We start from the raw sequence: 21597 nt of genomic DNA, 5'->3' as shown, positions 1-21597 counted from the left end.
GAATAAATGTCAATAGAGAAAATGTCGACGGTAGTTACTTTTTACATATTACCAGACCAAATACCTTAAGCTGCAAAGTAAAGCAAAATGGAATGAGATTTTACAAAATAGCGAAGTGTCATATGAATATTTATTTGAAGCAACATGATAAGAATCCTAGAAATGATTGAAAGATCCAATACGTGAATAACCATACAACGCTGTATTTGCGAGATATTGCACGCAAAAATTTCCACTACGTTTTCATCGTTAAGGCCTTCAACAAAGCTTTTCAACCTTGGCACTGACTTCAGTATATTCCTGGTTCTTTCTCCCAACATCGTTTCCTTGGAACAGTGACTCTAATATCATCTCCGCCCTTGCTTGTTCTGAACGGAGTCTTCGAAGAAAGTATTGTAGAAATCCATCCAAAATATTATCCGTTTCTTCGTCAATAGATGATACAAGTGTCAAAACTAATGAAAGCATTTTTATGATCATTGCATTTTCAGCATTTGAGTTTCAACACTGCAAACCCAATCCTTGTACCTTTGGCCAGAGGCACTATCCAAAACATTTTTGTGTTGTAACACAATACATAAGAAAAAGATGCTTTTTTTCCTGTATCATGGCGTGTACTGTGTAAAAGCTGTTTTCCTGTTGGAGCGCAACAGAAGGTGCCATCATCACAAACCTATCTTCCTTTTTCTTTAAGAAGTTGAAGATTCCTTGAGGTAGAATAAATATCAACGTCTTTAGTACTGTGAAATTTTTCACTTCTCGTCGTAACTGTTAAATTTTCGTTACCAGTCACAGAATTAGGTGCTCTTTTTACAGTAGCAGCAAAGTGTTTCCTTTTATGAGAGATTTTACTTTTGTGTAGTCTGTTATGCAAAGTAGCAAATAGTGCAAAATTTACAGAACATATATTTACATAATTTAGATTTCTTTGCAGCTTAAGGTATTTGGTATATTGACATGTAAAAATTATCGACAGTCGACATTCTGTCCATTGGTATTTAAACAGTGTCGACATTATGACCGTCGACATTCTGGTTGTCGACATTTTATCTGGGTACCCTTGATATTTACCACAGATTTTGCTCCAGACTAAGCAAATAATTGGAATCAATCTCGTCCTTCTATGAACTGACCTCGCAGAAAAAGAGAGCCTTTACATGGTCTTCGTTCTGATTTGTATATTTGGAATTTTTGAAATCCATAAGGAATCTTTCTAGAAAACCTGTACTGATTGACATCCAAGATTGGAGCCAGCCATAAAAATTAAGAGCTCAGTTACACACACACACACACAAACAAACACACACACACACACACACACACACACACACACACATATATATATATATATATATATATATATATATATATATATATATATATGTGTGTGTGTGTGTGTGTGTGTGTGTGTGTGTGTGTGTGTGTGTAACTGAGCTCTTCATTTTTATGGCTGGTTCCAATCTTGGATGTCAATCAGTACAGGTTTTCAAGGAAGATTCCTTATGGATTTCAACAATTCCATATATACAATCAGAAGAAGTCCATGTTCCATTCCATACGTAGAATGTAACTGTTAATGATCTAAGAGTTCGTGCACTTAAGTTGGTCCGTATAACTTTGCAATACTACTCTTGTGTGCTCATGTATGTGTGTGTGTGTGTATACTTATTCATATGTATACCACATGCATGTATGCTGGTATGACATGTGTGGTTCAGTTGGTAGCGCCCTTGCATTTCAATTGAAAGACCCGAGTTCCACACTTAAATCTGTGTTGATAACTTCTATGTAGTAATGTTTGTGTGCGCGTGATCATGGCTAAAACATTGACAAATTTTTTGAAATGAGATTGCAGACTTTAGAAACACTGAATATTGGTATAACGAAGGCGCATATCATTATGATCACAGGTATGTTAAATGATTTGATCAACGATGGTTTTTACAAATTAATCACAGGAACACATATTAGATAAACGATTAGTTAGGAAAAGAACTATATTAGATTCCGAAATGTATCGGTCCTAAAAAAAATTCTGGAGGCAAACAATTGCTCATCAAATCAGTAGCTTTTCAGTTTTATTTATCTGAAGATACTTTCTTTATTATTCTCTGTCTTTCTTTCACTCCAAAAGTTGGAGGTGCAAGAAACCTTTTGTACCGGAAGCCTTTCAAGTTCACTTGATGCATCTACAAAACAAACTTCAATTAAGACTTGATTCTCTCGTCTTGATTAAAGATCATCTGATACAATTTTTCCGGGATTTTGAATTTTGTGACATTAGAACTTGCTTGACTGATTTTCAGATTGTATGAATAATCTCAATCTCTCTCTACTCTCTCATTCCCTTCTCTCTCTCTCCTCTCTCTCTCTCTCTCGCTTCTCTCCTCTTCCTCTCTCTCTCCTTCTCCTTCTCTCTCTCTCTCTCTCTCTCTCACTGTGTATTATTGTATTAACAGTAGAGTATTTAATATATGTTGCCAGTTGCTTGTCGATTGCCTGAATATCTATGGTACGAAGGTAAAGACTGTTCAAGAAGTGTTTCTTTTCATTTCTGGCTAGAGAACGTTACCTTGGTTCCTCTTAACTGCAGATGCCTGGTCCCTCTCTTTACCATTGATAAGACTACTCGCCTCTCCTATGAAATTCTGCAGCGTTTAAACGGGTTGTCTTGTTATTCATTCTTAAATAAGCTCAGCAGTTCCAGTAACATTTATCATCTAGGACACCCTTGGATTAGCAGTTAGAATTGAGCTCGTGAGGTAACAGAGTGCTATATTGCTATATACATACATGACATAAACTTTTTTCCAGTAATTGCTTATTATGATTCTTTTCGGAAAAATGATTTTCATTGAAGTTTCCTTCCTAACGAAGTTTTAGCGAGCTTTCGTTCTCTAACTTCTTTCTGGAAGTTTTCAATAATTTATAGCGTTTTGCTTGAGGTGACTATCCATTTTATTTATTAGGAAGGATCGGTAGAACAAAATTTCTAACTTACTCTATTTAGCACATATTGGGAAGGAATATGCCACACACATCTTTTTGCATAGAAGCAATCTTTGAGAGGGTAGTGTATAAAAATTATTTAAAACCTATTAATTCCTACTGTTTAGAGAGGAGGAAGAGTAGATAATTAAGGATATCATCAAAAAAACACCAACTATAGTGTTTTGTTACGATTATTTTCTTAAAATATTTTTATTAAAAGATTTGATAGCAAGCTCGCAATGGCGATTAAGGTGATTGGAAAAGATTTCCTACCTATTCAAAGTTCATATTTGAATAATTTTTTTTATATTCCTTGTCTAATGGAATGTTTAACCATGTCACTGGAATCATCGACTCAAATATACCATATGACATTCATCATTATTTTCCTTCAAAGAAAGCACCTCTAACTTTCTTGGATATTCTGGTTCTCTCAGCATTTTCTGCTGTAAAATTCTACTTAAGAAAGTTTTCCAAAATTTTATTTCTCATTAAATGAATTACTCATTACTTTCGTATTGCATCTCATTGAGAGTAAAACTCATAGAACATCCTCAAGAGTTGATTCAAGTAAATGGAAAAGTCTTTTTGTATTGTTAATTTCTTGAAACGTTCTGCAGTAAAGCTGGTAATCTCATCCTTGAATCATACAGTTTATGAAAAGGAAAATAATGTAAAATGATTCGTGGGCCACAATTCAGGATGAAAATTCAGGAAGATTTCAGATGAACCTAAAGACAGACATAAAATGAAAAAAGGTATTATCCCCGTATTTTAATTAACTTTTTCCAATAAAAAACCGTGAGCTCTAGAGAACCACTTTTTCGAGAAGTAATTATGACCTTCCAAAGTATAAAGATTTTTCCGTTTTTTTCTTCCCGCCTCCCCCTGATCTCAACTCCTTGATGAAGGGGCATTGGGGAGGGCTTAAGAGAATCTGCTGCAGGAAAGAGAGAGTATAACTCACTGTAAGCTCACTCTCTCTGTAGTAGATTCAACTGGACAGTGGGACCTTTAACTCCTTTACACTACCTCCTCCTCTTATAAATTATCCCTTTCCCTCTTTCCTCTTTCGGTAACGACTTTGGCTTCGTATTGGATTATGGAATTCACTGCTCCTTTAACTTGGATGGCGGAGTTTGGAACGGTATGCCACTCCCCTCTTGAAACTAAGAGTACCCGACATGGTCAAGCGAGAGGAAATTTTTATGCCAAGCCATACCCTCAGTTGCTGCAATATCCGATCTCGATGGCACTGCGGGTGTGGTGTATATTCAGGTGGGGATCCCACGATAGTTAACACTGTTGGTAACATTATTGCTTCCTCCCCGAGTTGGGCCTTCCTGGTGAGAGGGACCTCATCCTGGATTATATTAATAATATTCGTTTTATATGGGGAAACAAACAAACCCCCAAATGACTTCTGGCATGGCAGTGGACTGTTTACAAGGTACCTTACTGGTTCCATATGACATGTGGCATAATCATATGACTTAAATGCAAAAAAAAGGGAAGATATTACCAAGACACCTTTGTTTCCCAAGGCGGGTGAATTCTGAACATACATTACGTAACTCCCTTAACATATCAATTCTAAGTTTATCTCAGTATGGAATCTGAACACAAAAACACACACTTTACAGTAACATAATAGTACTGAGGGGTAATTACATTAAAGAACAAGAAACAAGAGTGTATAAAGATTCCTCCACCCAGAAACTTGATTGTCCTGGGTTTGAATCAAGCATTTCACAATGTAATGAATAATCTGCAGTTACGTAGCTCTTACCAGAAATTTGCTGCACTCTTGATTATACTGTTGCAAGCGCAAAGACCATCTTGTTAATCTTTGGTTCTGATTTTTCATCCTCTACATGAATGAGAGAGAATTGTGATCAGACAAAAAAAAATTTTGCATTCTTTGGTCTGTTTACTTACACTTTAAACCTTTTCATTGCCGTGATTAAGGTTGCATCACAAATTTCTTATTGCAGTGTGGAGCATGAAGTACTGGTAGTAAAGTTAAAATGACTTTTACCTTCTCAAATGATTCTTGACATTCTGGATTCCATACAAACTTAGCTTTGGAACTGGTTAAAGTTTGTTAAGGGAGCTACTATGGCTTAGAAATTTGGACAGAAACGGCAATAAAATCCAGCCATGGCCAAAAATCTCTGAGGCAGTGTCTTGGTAGTAGGTAGGTAGCCTTACGGATACCTTCTGCATTAGCAGTTACAGGAGCGAGAGTGGGCCTTTTCCAACTTCGAATCCAATATACTCAATCTTCTCTAGGTTGACTGTTAGTCCTGCTTCTCGGAGTTTCTTGAAAACTCTTCTTAGAATCTTCAGATGTTCTTTCCCATGTTGTAGAGTAAATCATTCTCTTTAACATTTCAATTTTCAATTAAAAAGAAATATATAAATAGAGTTAAAGCCTATAGCCTAAGGTGTTTCCTTGAAAAGCTAGAAATATTCACGCGATGAGCAAAGAATATTTAATATTATTTCATACCTAGAGAATTGATTTCTCTGCCTTTTAAATATTTTTTCATCTGCTCAACACTAGCTCATTTAGTGTGATGCAATTCCACTTGGTAATTACCTCAGTATTTATTTTTCTTTCGTAACTTTTCTTTTGCTAACAATAAGAGTAATCATCACTTTGTTTACTCATTATGCGTAGCTTTCCTGATTAACGAAAAATCTGTATTGCATTACGGATCAAAATCACTTCTGTAAACAACATCTATTTATCATTTTCATTTAATGGCAGGCTTATTTCAGCTTTCAAAAATAATTCAGAACTTACAGAGTGCCATACTTGTGTGAAGAAAAATTGCCTTAAGAATCCGATAATAATATAGTTTTCGATTTGCAAACACTCATAATTCAGGACTTTGTAACTTAAGCACAAACTTCCTGACAATCATTTCGGACGGAATTATGTTAATACACGAAAATATTGTCGTTTGCACTATATAATCCTTAAATCAACTATTCCCTGTCTAATATAGTTTTCATCTTTAACCTCTGGTTCCTCTGTTTACCTGTCTTTCATTTCTCAAAGGAAATCCTGCAGGTATCTTCCCCTGTCACTACTCACTCATGAAAGGTCATCGTTCATACAATCTCTTTCATAATCTGTCATCGCGTGTAGAGTGAAATTATTTTTATTGTTTGTGTTCAGAATCTGGCTCTCTGTGTTATGCAGAGAAATGAGTTTGATTAGAAAGAAGGAGAAAGCTTGTGGAAGAGATTGGATGAAACGAAACTAGGGTAAGAATCGAGTGAACAGGGCAACATGGAGTACAAAGGAAGGACTGGAAAAACAAGCGAGTAAGATGGAGAAATGAGGAGAAAAGTATGTGAAGAGCAGGTGTAGGAAAGTCCAGTAATTATTTGCTTACAAATGAATGAGACGTCAGTTTATCATCCTTTTAATCGATCTGTTACGAGCCGGTAGCAGAGGGAATTACTCATTCAGTCTGTCAGGAGTAACATTAAATCTCATTCCTATTTTATCTCTAGGAAACAGAAAAACTATCATAATTTAGGAGTTTGGCATTTCCGGTAGAATAACAGTAGAAGAATGTTCTCTTTTCATGGTAAATTCCATCCACAATCTGCCGGTTAATTAAATGTAATGTATATATTGGCTACTGCCTGTAACTGCTCATCTGCACAGAATAAAACCACCGCACAATAACTGACACAGCAGGTGCAATTTGGATCCACTGAAAAGCTTCGAAGGTCGCTCGTTGAAATCTGGTAGTTTCTGGTGCTGCTGCTGCGTCTCTCACTAATCCTGAACCGTTGGCATTTTGGGAAAGTCCTCTTGGAAGCGTCATGAATGCTGATGTGAAGGGAGTCTCTGAGCTATCTTTTTTTTTTCCTTCTCTCAAACCACTTTTTTTTTTCTATTGGTTGGTGGGGTGGTGGAGGGCGTCTCATTTCACATTTCACTGTGGCAATTCTGTTCTGCGAAGGTTATTCATAGATTGACTGTTATTTCAGAACACCACAACAACAACAACAATAACAATAATAATGTAAATCTATCAACTAAGGGTAACTCATAAGGTTTTCTTTACAATAAAACATTCTTCCCTAACAGAAGAAAGATGTTTGACAATTTTGTAACTACCTGTTCTGAGTCAGATGAAAGAGCTTCTGAAATACTCCCATGTTATCCTATCTAATATCTCAATATCTACATTTTATTATGAATTTAATGTTCAGCGGTGTTACGACCCTTGTGGGCCGTGGTGCAGGTTTGTCTGCAATAAAGGATGTACACTCAGTGTTTGTTACAGAGTATCCAGCAAAAGATGGTCAATGAGACGAAAACACTCGGGAAAACTCAACAATATTTATTAACAAACAAAAATAATCAAAGTCAACCTTGTGACTGCCAAGGACAAACTCTAGTCCTTAAATAATCCCCTTGGGATTCCTAACTACTAAAACTAAGCCCTAAACAGAGATAATAGAGAGAAACACATGAATGCAAAAAAAAAATATACGATTATAACTGGCCAGATCCAAATGAATAAAATAACCAATACCTACAACTAATAGGATGGGAAGGAAGGTGAGGAGTAACAGGGAGAAAACACTTTAATCTCCTACCTATGTTTTATAATCTAAACTTATTATATAAACAAATATAAGAGCCACGAGGCTGTTAACATCATAAGAACAAAACAAACAAGGGTCAACAAATTCCAACTGACTCAACAGTTCATTATATGATATAACTATATATATAATAATAATAATAAAAAAAAATATCTCCTCACACTCAAGAAGGGAGTCCGTGATCCAAGACTAATGATAAATGTCTTGCCTTAAAGTAGGCCGTGATTCAATAATTCCAGAACTCTGCTAACAGGGGAGTACAGAAGCACCAGGAAGGAGGAGTCGAGAGGTCCTGCACGACCATACAAAAAGGAACGCTTACCTGGGATCTGTTTCTCCCTACTTGACTTCTGACGGGCATCAAGGCCCCCACAGCTGCAATAAGTTCCAAGGCGTCCTGGAAAAGCAAATGCTTCTAACACCTCAGGAAAAATCTTCCACTGAGGTGGCAGCAAGATAAGGCCGCAGGTGGCACAAATCCCTGCAAATACAAGCAGGACACAACACCGCAGGTGGCCGGAAGCGTACCTGCGAGGACAGCACTCAAAAATACGTCATTACAGCGTACACAACACCGCAGGTGGCCAGAAGTGTACCTGCGAAGGAACGGCTCAAAATACTCCCAAAAGCGTTGATAGAATATTGTAAGAGCGGGCAGCTGCAGATCAAAAAAAAAGGACAGCCTCTGTAGAAAGCCCGAATGTCTGCCCAAACACTCGCTCTCTCTCTTCTCACCTCCTTCACCGAGGACTCCATCACGTACCCAAACGTAAAACAAAAAAGATACGAGTGTTAAAAGGGTAATTCAAAAACTTTAACGAGCGGGGAAGAGGCGCAAAATCACCACACTACTACTTAACTTTCGTAATATATACAATGCAAATTTCCTTAAAAAAATACTTAAATACTAAATGTCTTAATATTAAAGGTTAACAAAATCACAAGGTTGGCTAAAAACTGAAAAAGAACTTACGTTAACATCTGATAGCGGGAGTTACTCGTTACAATCGATGAAGAATCAGAACACACTTCACGTTATCATAATATTTCCTGAATGGGCTCTTGTGTCTTTCATTTAAACTCTTCTTCTTCTGGTCAGGTTCCTTTATGTTAAAAAACAAATAAATAATGCGCCGACAATACAGCGTCTAATCAAGGCCACCGAAAGCAGAGAGAGATTTTTTTTCGTAGAGAAGAGCTATATAGCTTAGTCACACTTCTTGCCTCGGTATCTTTCAGAGCTAGACATTATTTTGGCTCTGTTCAAGACTACTTGTCCAACCAGAGTAATTTGGGTAGGAAGGGAGGAGGTTGGGGTACGTATTAATGCAAGTGACATATTTATCCAATGGATCCTAAATACATTCAAAGAGAACAGAGTAAATGAAGGGAAACTTCCAAAGGAGTAGTATATGTACAAGAGAGCACAAATACCAATCATTCTTTCTTTCTTTGAGTGTGGCTACTGTGTGTTACACCAACAAGGTTTTCGGAAAAACCTACTTTTGTCAGTATTACAGGGGAAATAATGGAAGAAGAAGAAGAAGAACGAGAAAGAGAGAGAGAAGAGAAGATAAGAGAGAGAGAGAGAGAGAGAAGAGAGAGAGAGAGAGAGAGAGAGAGAAAGGCGGGGAACAGGTAAACGTGTGGGATTGAATCCTTTGCCACTAATATGGTTTCATAGCAAAATAACATCCCAACACTTCCTCTATACCATGGGACTACTACTTGATTTTATGAAATTTAGGCCAGGCGATGGGGCACATTCGAACAATTAGCGCTCAAGACCATAAATGGAGGGAGTTAGAAGGGTTGGACAGCAAGATAAAGCGATCTTTAAATAATGAGTTGCAATAACGCTTTAGTAATGCCTAAAGTGTACCGCATGAGGTGCACTGACGGCACAGAACTCCTAAAGGAATGAGATTGATAAATATCACGTCCCTGAAAACAATGGGAAAGCCATGTGCATCTGCGTTAAAGGCCCCCCTTACACTGAACGATTGTCTGGATCGTTCGCACAAACATTGTGTATGGGCTTGTCTGAATGCAAAAGTGGGCGGAGCTTCGTGCCCGAACGATCTCAGTTGGAATTTATCACAACCAGGTTGCTGGCTTGCGACTCATGTCTGTCATACACAGGTCGTTTAATGTATGGGTTTTATCTGCTGATAGAAAACTATTGCGCACGTCTGTTATAGAGATGATGCCCTGTCTTCCCAAGACAAAATCGTTGTTCAGACTGAAATTGGTCATTATCGGTGCGGAGATCGTTCATACTGATTAGTTTGTGCGTTTGTCGATAACGACAATCGTTCAGTGTATGGGGGCCTTTAGGGTTAAGGGAGTTGGAATCAGCCAATGAAAACGGAGCCAGAGATCAGGACGTTTTCTGATTGGCTGAACCGTCGGTGAGATTGGTGTTGTGGGCAGTCATTGAGTTCCTGCTTTTAAGTACTGTTCAGTTTAGGTAATGGCGTTCATTGCAAGTTCGTAAGTTTACTCTAATTTAAATGTGTTTTTTTCTGGTAATAATACGACGCTGACTGTTGTGTTATTACTTCGGCAATGTCTCTTTGCAATGAGGGCCTCCGGGAAGTGGTATAATTGTGGTTCTTCAGTGACTCTTTTCTGTGACCACTCAGCTAGGCCTAGTGCCATGAAGAGGCCAGTTTTAGTGATGATAAAAATGTTGACGGCCCTGACTGTGCTCAAGGGCGCATGATGACGATGGTGAAAGTGGTGGTGACAGAGCCGTTAATGATGGTGATGGATAATAATGAGGCAGTTGGCCCACCGAGGAAGCCTTCAGCAGCTGCACAGGATGGTGAGTGTGCAGAGCATTTGTTCTCATTAGGCCTACTACTTTTTCCTTTGTTTTTATTGCCAAATGTTTTATGTTGTCTTCCAACATAGCCACAGAACAGAACAGACAGAGACTGAAGGCAACACAGACGCCTATTATAATTAAAGAACGTAGAGCTGGACACTACTTGCTGGGGTGACTGAAGGGGGAATTGGATAGTTAGGGTGATTGTTGATGTTTCCCCAAGGCTGTCGTCACCGTACTGTGAGGGGAGGGGGAGCGGGGATGCAATATATGGTTACATCGGTTGTAATCATGCTGACTGAGAGTGGAAAACTTTTACAGGCTCAGCAAAATCTTTCGAATAATCTTGAATATCCAAGTTGGTTTGATTAATAATAAGATTAAATTGAGTTAAAAACACTGCAGAATATACGAGTGAAAAAAAAATTGAGTCAGAAAATAACAGCTGAGCTCTGTCCCAGTTTCTTTTGCTATTTGGAAATGCACTAGAACGCCTAGGGTAAGTTTTACCTCATTTCATCGTACGATTATTTCTACAGAACGCTTAAGGATTATCACAATAAACATCGAATGAAAAATTCACGCTTAATATTCAACCAAGTAAACTATCTGGTAAATTTTTAGTTCATTATCTGAGATTATTCTTATATAATATGTATTCTATAAATGATTGCGTAGAGAGCAATAAATCAAAAGCAGTAATCGTAAAAGTAAATATATATATATATATATTATATATATATGTCATATCACAATTATCGTGATTCATATACACATATCGAGCTACAATGTCCTTTAATATCTAATTCGCTCTACCTCGGAATTATATATTTTCATATATGCTTAACCGAAGGGGATTTTTTTCTCGATAATAGATTTACCTGTACTTGGGTGCGAACGCAGGTACATTAAAATCCAGGCACGTCAGGGAAGCTATACACCCCACCACCGCGAGAGGCTTAAAGGTTTATGCCGTCTCTCTCCCTCAAATCTTTCTCGCGCTGAAGTATTCGTTGGTTTGGAGACAACATCACCCGCGTCGACTCCGGTAGTGTAAGTAGCGCTTTTGACAGCACGTAGCATTTACATAAGTCATATCACATTACCGTGATTCATATCAAGCTACAATGTCCCTTTAATATCTAATTCGCTCTACCTCGGAATTAATATATTTTCATATATGGTTAACCGAAGGAGAATTTTTTTCTTGATAATAGATTTACCAACGAATACTTCAGCGCGAGAAAGTTTGAGGTGAGAGACGGCATAAACCTTTCAGCCTCTCGCGATGGTGGGGTGGTATAGCTTCCCTGACGTGCCTGGATTTTAAGGTACCTGCGTTCGCACCCAAGTACAGGCAAATCTATTATCGAGAAAAAATTCCCCTTCGGTTAAGCATATATGAAAAATATATTAATTCCGAGTAGAGCGAATTAGATATTAAAGGACATTGTAGCTCGATATATATATATATATATATATATATTATATATATATATATATATATATATATATATATATATATATATGAAGAAGGACACGGAAAAAAAAAATTCCAATGTATTTAAATAGAATTGAACTACAGCTTTTTAATTTTACAATATCCATCGCTTTAACAATTGAGTTATAGAGTCAATGAATTTCATATTTCCATAATGGGAGAAAAACGCCCATAAAAGGAGGAGACTCAAATGGGACGAGGGATTCCGAACAGGACGGTGGAATCTTCGTTGGAGAAAGCTGCCAGAAATGTTCTCGGGACTCAATCGACGCTGATGACACTGTCTAATACAATGCAAATTCATGACAGTCATGGTGAAAAAAATAAAATTCAAAATCAAACACTCGCGGGAACTGTTTTAATCCAATAAGTTTTACCGCGAAAAATGACATTCTCGCCATTGAAAAGCACCAGCCAGTTTAGTCAATTAAGGAAGCCTAATATGAGAGGGCGATTGCTTTTATGTATAAACTGGCGATTGAAACCAACAACTTTCCAGATTTTATTGCATCGATGCTTTCAAAAAATATTATAAGCCTCACGTGCCTAAACGACCTACATTGAAAATTGTGATAACACAGACTTTAGATACAAATCTGTTAATCCGCAAAATGATGCGATATTTTGTGCATGAGTGCATTATGACCTATCAGAAAAGGACTCCGTAGAATATTAGCTAAAATCTTAATTCGATCGCACTTCATTGCAAACCGAGGAAATAAGGACAGCTTTGCTCCAATAACCCAAGAACCTTCAGTATCCTATAATCTGATCAGTTTCTTTAAAGACCCCGTTTACACTCAAGTTAAGTACATTCCTGTGCAGCGTAAAACAAAGTCCTTTCTTCATGTTGAGTCCTTGAAAGGCAGGATTTGTCTGGATATAAAACTAAAGCAAAAGTTTTGGTAACTGATACTTGGATAGGCATTACTATTTTTATGTCAGGAATTTATAAGAATTTATCTTTTAGTCTCCATAAACAGATTGCAAGTAGCTCTATTGCCACGATTATCAAGGAGGTACATATTCATGCTGCACACAAAGAACTGAGGATATATTGCACAAGGATTATCTTTACCTTTCATATATACTACTCCTCCAAACAAATCTAATTTGAATTTTTTCACCAAAGCGGACCAACATATATCGTTAAAGAAAAAAGTTTTCGACTACAAAGTAAATTCGGTCATGAGGAATCGACTCGCTCCTCCAAGATCATAGTAAACATATCATTAAGGAAAGTTCATGATTGTCTTTTTTTTCTTCTTCGTTCATCATTATCAGTAACAGTGACTTAGCTTTCCTGTACAATCAAGGTGTTTTACGCTCTCGAGAAAAATAGCATAAATGAGTATCTCCGTCATTTGGATACCGCTTCCATTTTAGGTTCACGTTGAAGTATGAAACAGAATAACTATGAATTTCACATGAAAATATTTGCGAAAAATATTTGTGTAGAAATTTGATAAGCCCATAAGTGAAGGGTATTTGAACATGCTTGATATAGAGAGAAAGAAAGAACACTCTGAAAAGGCCCCTCCACCACCCAATTTTCAAAGAACAAAAAGCCAAACAAAAAAAAACGACTGGTGTTCTGAAGCTTACAGTTTCCCTTATAATAAATACGTGGTTGGTTTGCATCGACGTACTAAAAATTACATGCATAATTAGACACGTGTATATATATATATATATATATATATACCATATATTATATATATATATATATATATATATATATATACTTAGTACTGACCTGCCTGTCAGTTTCCTGTGGTATTCGCATGTAGATATATATATATATATATATATATATATATATATATATATATATATATATATATATATATATATATATGTATATATATATATATATATATATATATATATATATATATGATGTGTGTGTGTGTGTGTGTCGTAAAAGCGTTATTGAACAAGGTAGTTAAAGACTAATTACGACTGCGACCTTTGTTTGTTGTTTGTTTAAGGGAAACTTCCTAATGTTGCAAAAGATTGCAAATTTCAGAACCGTATCAGTGTGCGCATTGTCTTCATGTGTAGAGTAGAGAAGTGAACAATTGCAAGACTGATTTCTGAGTTGTTTTGGATCCAAAAAGTCATTGCCATCCGGAAAGCTAAACATAATATACATATATGAAAAGTCCATGTTTCTCTAAGTTTATGAAAAATATATTTGAAAAATCATCATAGCCGATTCATTTTCTCCCCCATTTTTTCTTAGTGTAGACTCACTGGCGTTCACTGTCGAACTATATTCACTTCGTCCTTCATCTTCTCGCAGTTTAGGAGGGAGTATCATAAATAAAATTTTTTCCAAAAATAAAAACCAAATATAGGTGATATATATCCACAACACCAAGACTGACTCGACAGTAGCAAGTTGCTTATATGTGTATTTCGTGTAATTGACTGCTAATATACCAGTATTATATTTTATTGTCAGTTTCCAATAATTCAAAATAGTTTTTATCGATATATTACATCATCGCATCTTGCAAAACCTTTTATCGTTTTTCTGTAATATCCGTCGGTGCGTCCACTTGTAAAACTGATGTGATGATCTTATTGACGCTCCAGTATCTTCAGTAAACTCTCTTCTGGTTTTCCTTTTCCATTCACATGAAGATTTGAACGGAATGGATATTATCCCGCATGTTGATACAAGCCTCAGTGTCCAAACTGGATCTATCTTTCAAGTATTGAATCGGCTCTCAGCATCCGGGAAACAAATATTTATTCAGAAATATCAGATCTTCTCGAACTTGGTTTTTTTTAGGGCAGCCATTCTCACATGAGACGTCCCAAGCATCTTACTGTCCCTGGTCATTCGGGAAAGACCGTTCACCTTCAAAGCCCCTCCCCCCACCTGTACTACCCTGTTTCTATTCACGGACTTTTACAGCTGTGGTTCGTTTCACTCTTGCAGATTTGATATTGGCTCCTTCCCATGAAGACTTGTATAATAATTTTTTTCTTCCTGTTCTATTCCTTTCAGTCCCTCTTCTTCCTTGTAAGACCTCAGTGAACATCCATTCTCATTAAATATGAGCCTATCTCCAAAGGGAACGACGGTGTATCTTATAGAAATGTGTAAACGTGCAGTAGTTGCAAGTAAACATGCATGGGAATTAGAAGCGCTGCTTATGTATATGTATGTATGTATATATATATGTATATATATATATAGTATATATATATATATATATATATATATATATATATTATATATACACGTATGCATGTATATAACAGGAAAAACAGCAGTCATTCATTGAGCGACGTTTCGGGGTCCAGCCGCATCATCACGGCTGTAAAAAGGATTAATACATATAAAACTTAATAAAAAGGACTAATCCAAATAACCAACATTCATTTAAAATTCACAGAAAACCTACTACAAAATTTCAAAACTCTCGTGAAGGGAAGAAAACGATTGTCCAGAAGGAAAGGTTCCTAGTAAATATAGTTATGCCAGGTAAAGAGGGGTACCGGTAGTTTTGGTTGTTTTTTGATTCTAGAACTATTGTTCTTACTGAAAGCTATTCGAAGATAGCAAGCTGTTGAGGAGAAGTCCGTGTAATGATTTAAAATTTTGTATTCAATATTAAATTTGCATTTCTTTGAATGTTCTCGAATGTTCGAGAATTTTGGTGAAGACAAAACGGACAGCGTTCTATAACTCAACCCCCTGTGGCAATCAATGAAAACTTTAAGAAGCCTATGTGAGGCCCCGATATAATTTCAAACTACATTTGGGACACGAAAACAAATAGACCGCATTGGAAATTAAAAGAGGGCTCATTGTTCCCATATTAAACGTTTAACTTGGGTATAAAACGTTGCATCACTGATGAAAGGGACACTAGCAAAGAATGGCATTCTAGGAGCAGTTGGTCTGTTATTTTTGTCCATTAATTTATTATCATGTAAACATATCATTAAGGAAAGTTCATGGATTGTCTTTTTTTCTCTTCGTTCATCATTATCAGTAACAGTGACTTAGCTTTCCTGTACAATCAAGGGTGTTTTACGCTCTCGAGAAAAATAGCATAAATGAGTTATCTCCGTCATTGGATACCGCTTCCATTTTAGGTTCACGTTGAAGTATGAAACAGAAAATAAATATGAATTTCACATGAAAATATTTGCGAAAAATATTTGTGTAGAAAGATATTGATAAGCCCATAAGTGAAGGGTATTTGAACATGCTTGATATAGAGAGAAAGAAAGAACACTCTGAAAAGGTCCCACCACCCAATTTCAAAGAACAAAAGCAAAAACGACTGGTGTTCTGAAGCTTACAGTTTCCCTTATAATAAATACGTGGTTGGTTTGCATCGACGTACTAAAAATTACATGCATAATTAGACACGTGTATATATATTTATATATATATTATATATATATTATATATATATTAATATTAATATAATATATTATATATATATATAACTTAGTACCTGAACCTGCCTGTCAGTTTCCCCTGTGGTATTTGCGCATGTAGATATATATATATATGTATATATATATATATATATATATATATATATATATATATATGTATGTTATATATATATATATATATATATATATATATATATATATATATATATATATATATATATATGATGTGTGTGTGTGTGTGTCGTAAAAGCGTTATTGAACAAGGTAGATTAAAGACTAACTACAACTGCGACCTTTGTTAGTTGTTTGTTTGTTTTAAGGGAAACGTCCTAATGTTGCGAAAGATTGCAAATTTCAGAACCGTATCAGTGTGCGCATTGTCTTCATGTGTAGAGTAGAGAAGTGAAAAATTGCAAGACTGATTTCTGAGTTGTTTTGGATCCAAAAGTCATTGCCTCCGAGAAGCTTAAACATAATATACATATATGAAAAGTCCATGTTTCTCTAAGTTTATGAAAAATATATTTGAAAATCATCATAGCCGATTCATTTTCTCCCCCATTTTTTCTTAGTGTAGACTCACTGGCGTTCCACTGGTCGAATTGTATTCACTTCGTCCTTCATCTTCTCGCAGTTTAGGAGGGAGTATCATAAATACAAATTTTTCCAAAAATAAAAACCAAATATAGGTGATATATATCCAGCAACACCAAGACTGACTCGACAGTAGCAAGCTGCTTATATGTGTATTTCGTGTAATTGAACTGCTAATATACCAGTATTATAATTGTATTGTCATTTCCAATATTCAAAATAGTTTTTATCGATATATTACATCATCGCATCTTGCAAAACCTTTATCGTTTTTTCTGTAATATCCGTCGTGCGTCCACTTGTAAAACTGATGTGATGATCTTATTGACGGCTCCAGTATCTTTCAGTAAACTTTCTTCTGTTTTTCCTTTTCCATTCACATGAACATTTGAACGGAATGGATATTATCCCGCTTGTTGATACAAGCCTCAGTGATCAAATTGGATCTATCTTTCAAGTATTGAATCGGCTCTCAGCATCGGGAAATATTTATTCAGAAATATCAGATCTTCTCGACTTGGTTTTTAGGGCAGCCATTCTCACATGAGACGTCCCCAAGCATCTTACTGTCCCTGGTCATTCGGGAAAGACCGTTCACCTTCAAAGCCCCTCCCCCCACCTGTACTACCCTGTTTCCTATTCACGGACTTTTACAGCTGTGGTTCGTTTCACTCTTGCAGATTTGATATTGGCTCCTTCCCATGAAGACTTTTATAATAATTTTTTTCTTCCTGTTCTATTCCTTTCAGTCCCTCTTCTTCCTTGTAAGACCTCAGTGAACATCCATTCTCATTAAATATGAGCCTATCTCCAAAGGGAACGACGGTGTATCTTATAGAAATGTGTACGTGCAGTAGTTGCAAGTAAACATGCATGGAATTAGAAGCGCTGCTTATGTATATGTATGTATGTAGTATATATGTATATATATATATATATATATATATATATATATATATATATATATATATATACACGTATGCATGTATATAACAGGAAAACAGCAGTCATTCATTGAGCGACGTTTCGGGGTCCAGCCGCATCATCACGGCTGTAAAAAGGATTAATACATATAAAACTTAATAAAAAGACTAATCCAAATAACCAACATTCATTTAAAATTCACAGAAAACCTACTACAAAATTTCCCTCTCGTGAGGGAAGAAAACGATTGTCCAGAAGGAAAGGTTCCTAGTAAATATAGTTTATGCCCAGGTAAAGAGGGTACCGGTAGTTTGGTTGTTGATTCTAGAAACTATTGTTCTTACTGAAAGCTATTCGAAGATAGCAAGCTGTTGAGGAGAAGTCCGTGTAATGATTTTAAAATTTGTTTTAAAATATTCAATATTAAATTTGCATTTCTTTGAATGTTCTCGAATGTTCGAGAATTTTGGTGAAGACAAACGGACAGCTGTTCTATAACTCAACCCCTGTGGCAATCAATGAAAACTTTAAGAAGCCTATGTGAGGCCCCGATATAATTTCAAAATACATTTGGGACAACGAAAACAAATAGACCGCATTGGAAATTAAAAGAGGGCTCATTGTTCCCATATTAAACGTTTAAACTTGGGTATAAAACGTTGCATCACTGATGAAAGGGACACTAGCAAAGAATGGCATTCTAGGAGCAGTTGGTCTGTTATTTTTGGTCCATTAATTTATTATCTAAAAACTTGTTTAGGTATATGAAGAAAAAACCTTAGCTGGATAGCAGTTATCAGTGAAGCATTGTAAAACAGTAATCTCATCGTGAAATTCAGACCAGCCAGAGGAGAGAGAATAGGCCCTGTGGAAGAGGTAAAGTGTTTAATTTAAAGTAAAAACTACAAAAGCTGTAAAAATTTGCCCCTAGTCCAGTAAAAGTTTTTTTTTTTTTTTTTTTTTCTAAATATTGAGGTGTTAAAACCGTCTGTTAGGTGCCAATTCTATATCTAAGAAAGAGAGCTTATTATCATTTTCATAATGAACTGTAAACTTCATATTTGGGTGGACAGACTTGGCAGATTGTAAGAAGGATCAGCCTTGTCTCTGTCACTGCAGTAAATGAGAGGATGATTAGCTGGAAGGCATTGTCCAGCAACCGCTCCTCCAGTTCACACTCCTGCTACAGGAACCCTTGCAGGCACCTTGGAGGAGGATGTGGTGATACACATTGAAGAGGCTGACGAGGTGGACATGGACATGGCCAGTGACAGCAGCGTCTTCGGCCATGAGCATGGTGCCCTGGACAACAACAAACAACGACGACGACGACGACGCCGCAGAGGAAGCTGCTGAGGGCACCGCCCCTGAGAGTGAAAAGGAAGGCCGGAAGAACCCTCTGTCATCTTCTCAGACGAAAATCAGAGGCTGTGGGGAAGTGGTTGGAGCAGGAGGCCGAATTTATAGACAACAAAGGCCTGAGGGAGTACAAAGATAAGGCGAAGGTGTGCAGGGCGTTTGAGGAGAAGGCGCAATACGTCTTGCTGCAAGTAGGCGATGAATGGGACTACAATCACACGTGTGCAGCACGGCCCTTTTGTACGTAACGTGTATCCACCAACATACGTTGGATTAACGCGAGGACGTCGTGTGAGGTCGTTACACATTCAGTATAAACTCGTTCCCTTGTTAAATGCCCAAACGTCGCCCACACCCTTTATTTATTAAATTTTTTTTTATTCATGTATATATTTATTTATATTTATTTATTCATTTACTTTCTACTGTTCTGTTTACTTCCTGCTAGTTTTTACCTTTTCTTTTGTGTTTAGTCACTTTTTAGCCATGTACTGGGTAGGTTTGTTTTAAAGCCATTCAAGAAATATATTTTTTATATAATTTTTATAAATCTTATGTCGTGACATTCTTTTTTATCGAACAAAATTATACGTGCCGCGCCTCTTAAGATGCAGTGGAGCTACTGGTTCGTGTGCCATTCCATCTCTACCTTTGGTCTTGTGTGCATAATATATATATATATAGTATATATATATATATATATATATATATATATATATATATATATATACATATATATAGATATATTATATATATATTATATATATATATATATATATATATATATATATATATTATATATATATATATATATATATATATATATATATATATATATATATATATATATATATATATATATATATATATATATATATCTATATCTATATCTATATCTATATATATATATATATATATATATATATATATATATATATATATATATATATATATATAGATATATGTATATATATATATATATATATATATACTATATATATATATGTGTGTGTGTGTGTGTGTATGTGTGTGTGTAGGGGTGTATCATCGCTATACATATATATGTATTACATATTATATTACATATATTAGCAGTTCGGCTCAAAAACTCCTGACAAATTTTTATTTTTATTCTGAGATCAAGTGCTATGTAAAAATATGAAATTCAGCACATCGTACAACCATTTTCTAGTGTTTTCTCCCCGTAGTCACAATTGGTAGCAACGGCTCTCATAGACCTTTTTTTTTTATTTTTTTTGTTTTTTTTTAGTCCTGCCGTCTCTCGTCCTTCAGTCTATTTCAACAACTATATTTTTTCTAGTCTTTTTTTATTGTAAAATTTAGATACCCTTCGGTTCCCGTTCAACTAATTGGAACAAGAATACGTTGAACAAGAGGTAAGAAAACGAGTTGCATAGTGATGTGGGAGCAGGTGAAAATAAATTGAAAGTTATGCTGAGGTATCTTTGTCCATTAAATGGTTACTATAAAATTGAGAATAAATTTTCCTTAAAATTATAAATTAAGTTGAGGCTCTTTTGCGCAAATTTAATGTAGTTATCTAATTGATGAGTATTTGGAGAAGAAGCTTGGGAATTAATCTAATTATGATTATTTGGAGAAGAAGCTTTGGGAATTAATGGATATAAGATTAACTTTATTCATTTACTTATTGGAGATCGGATCTCGCCTTGTTTCAGTATACACCTATTTTTCTAATGATATTTGGTTTTGAGTCTTGCAATGGAGTAACAAACCTACAGTTATGTAGGGTGCACATATTTAACATGAATCTGACCGGTTAGTAACCTCCTCGTCTAGAGAGTGATTTTGGGAATCTGTTCGACTGAAAAGGAGAATCGAGCAGATTCCCGAAAGCTCTCTCTAGACAGGAGGTTACTGAGGTCCAGAATCGGCTCTTCATCGTGGATGAAGTTTTCGTACTGGCGGTCGGCTCTCCACCCCAGAAGCATTCCTTGCACATGAAACTACTCAAAAAACTGTAAAGCATATAATAAAAAATATTCTGCTATTTTGGAATCATTATTTATTAAACAAGTGGTTTCCCAGTTAAATTTTTATTTATGCATTCTGTCTGCTACCTTCTTTGTATAAGTTGGTTAGCGGTCTTTGGCTTGCCAACTGTGTTGTATTTTATGAATTTTATTGATTTTTAGAGCAATTTTATTCATTATTTAACAGATTCCCTGAGATGTAATAAAGTCCTAGATATAAAAATTATGGCGGATATAGTATGTTTCCATGGTTCACCTTCGCACTGATTTATTTTTGAATATAGCTGGACCCATTCAGACTGGATTTTTTCCTCCAT

The sequence above is a fragment of the Macrobrachium nipponense genome, chromosome 3 (assembly GCF_015104395.2).
Source record: "Macrobrachium nipponense isolate FS-2020 chromosome 3, ASM1510439v2, whole genome shotgun sequence".
In the NCBI taxonomy this organism is placed as follows: domain Eukaryota; kingdom Metazoa; phylum Arthropoda; class Malacostraca; order Decapoda; family Palaemonidae; genus Macrobrachium; species Macrobrachium nipponense.
The sequence above is the reverse complement of the archived record's forward strand: the minus strand, read 5'-3'. Positions refer to the sequence as shown.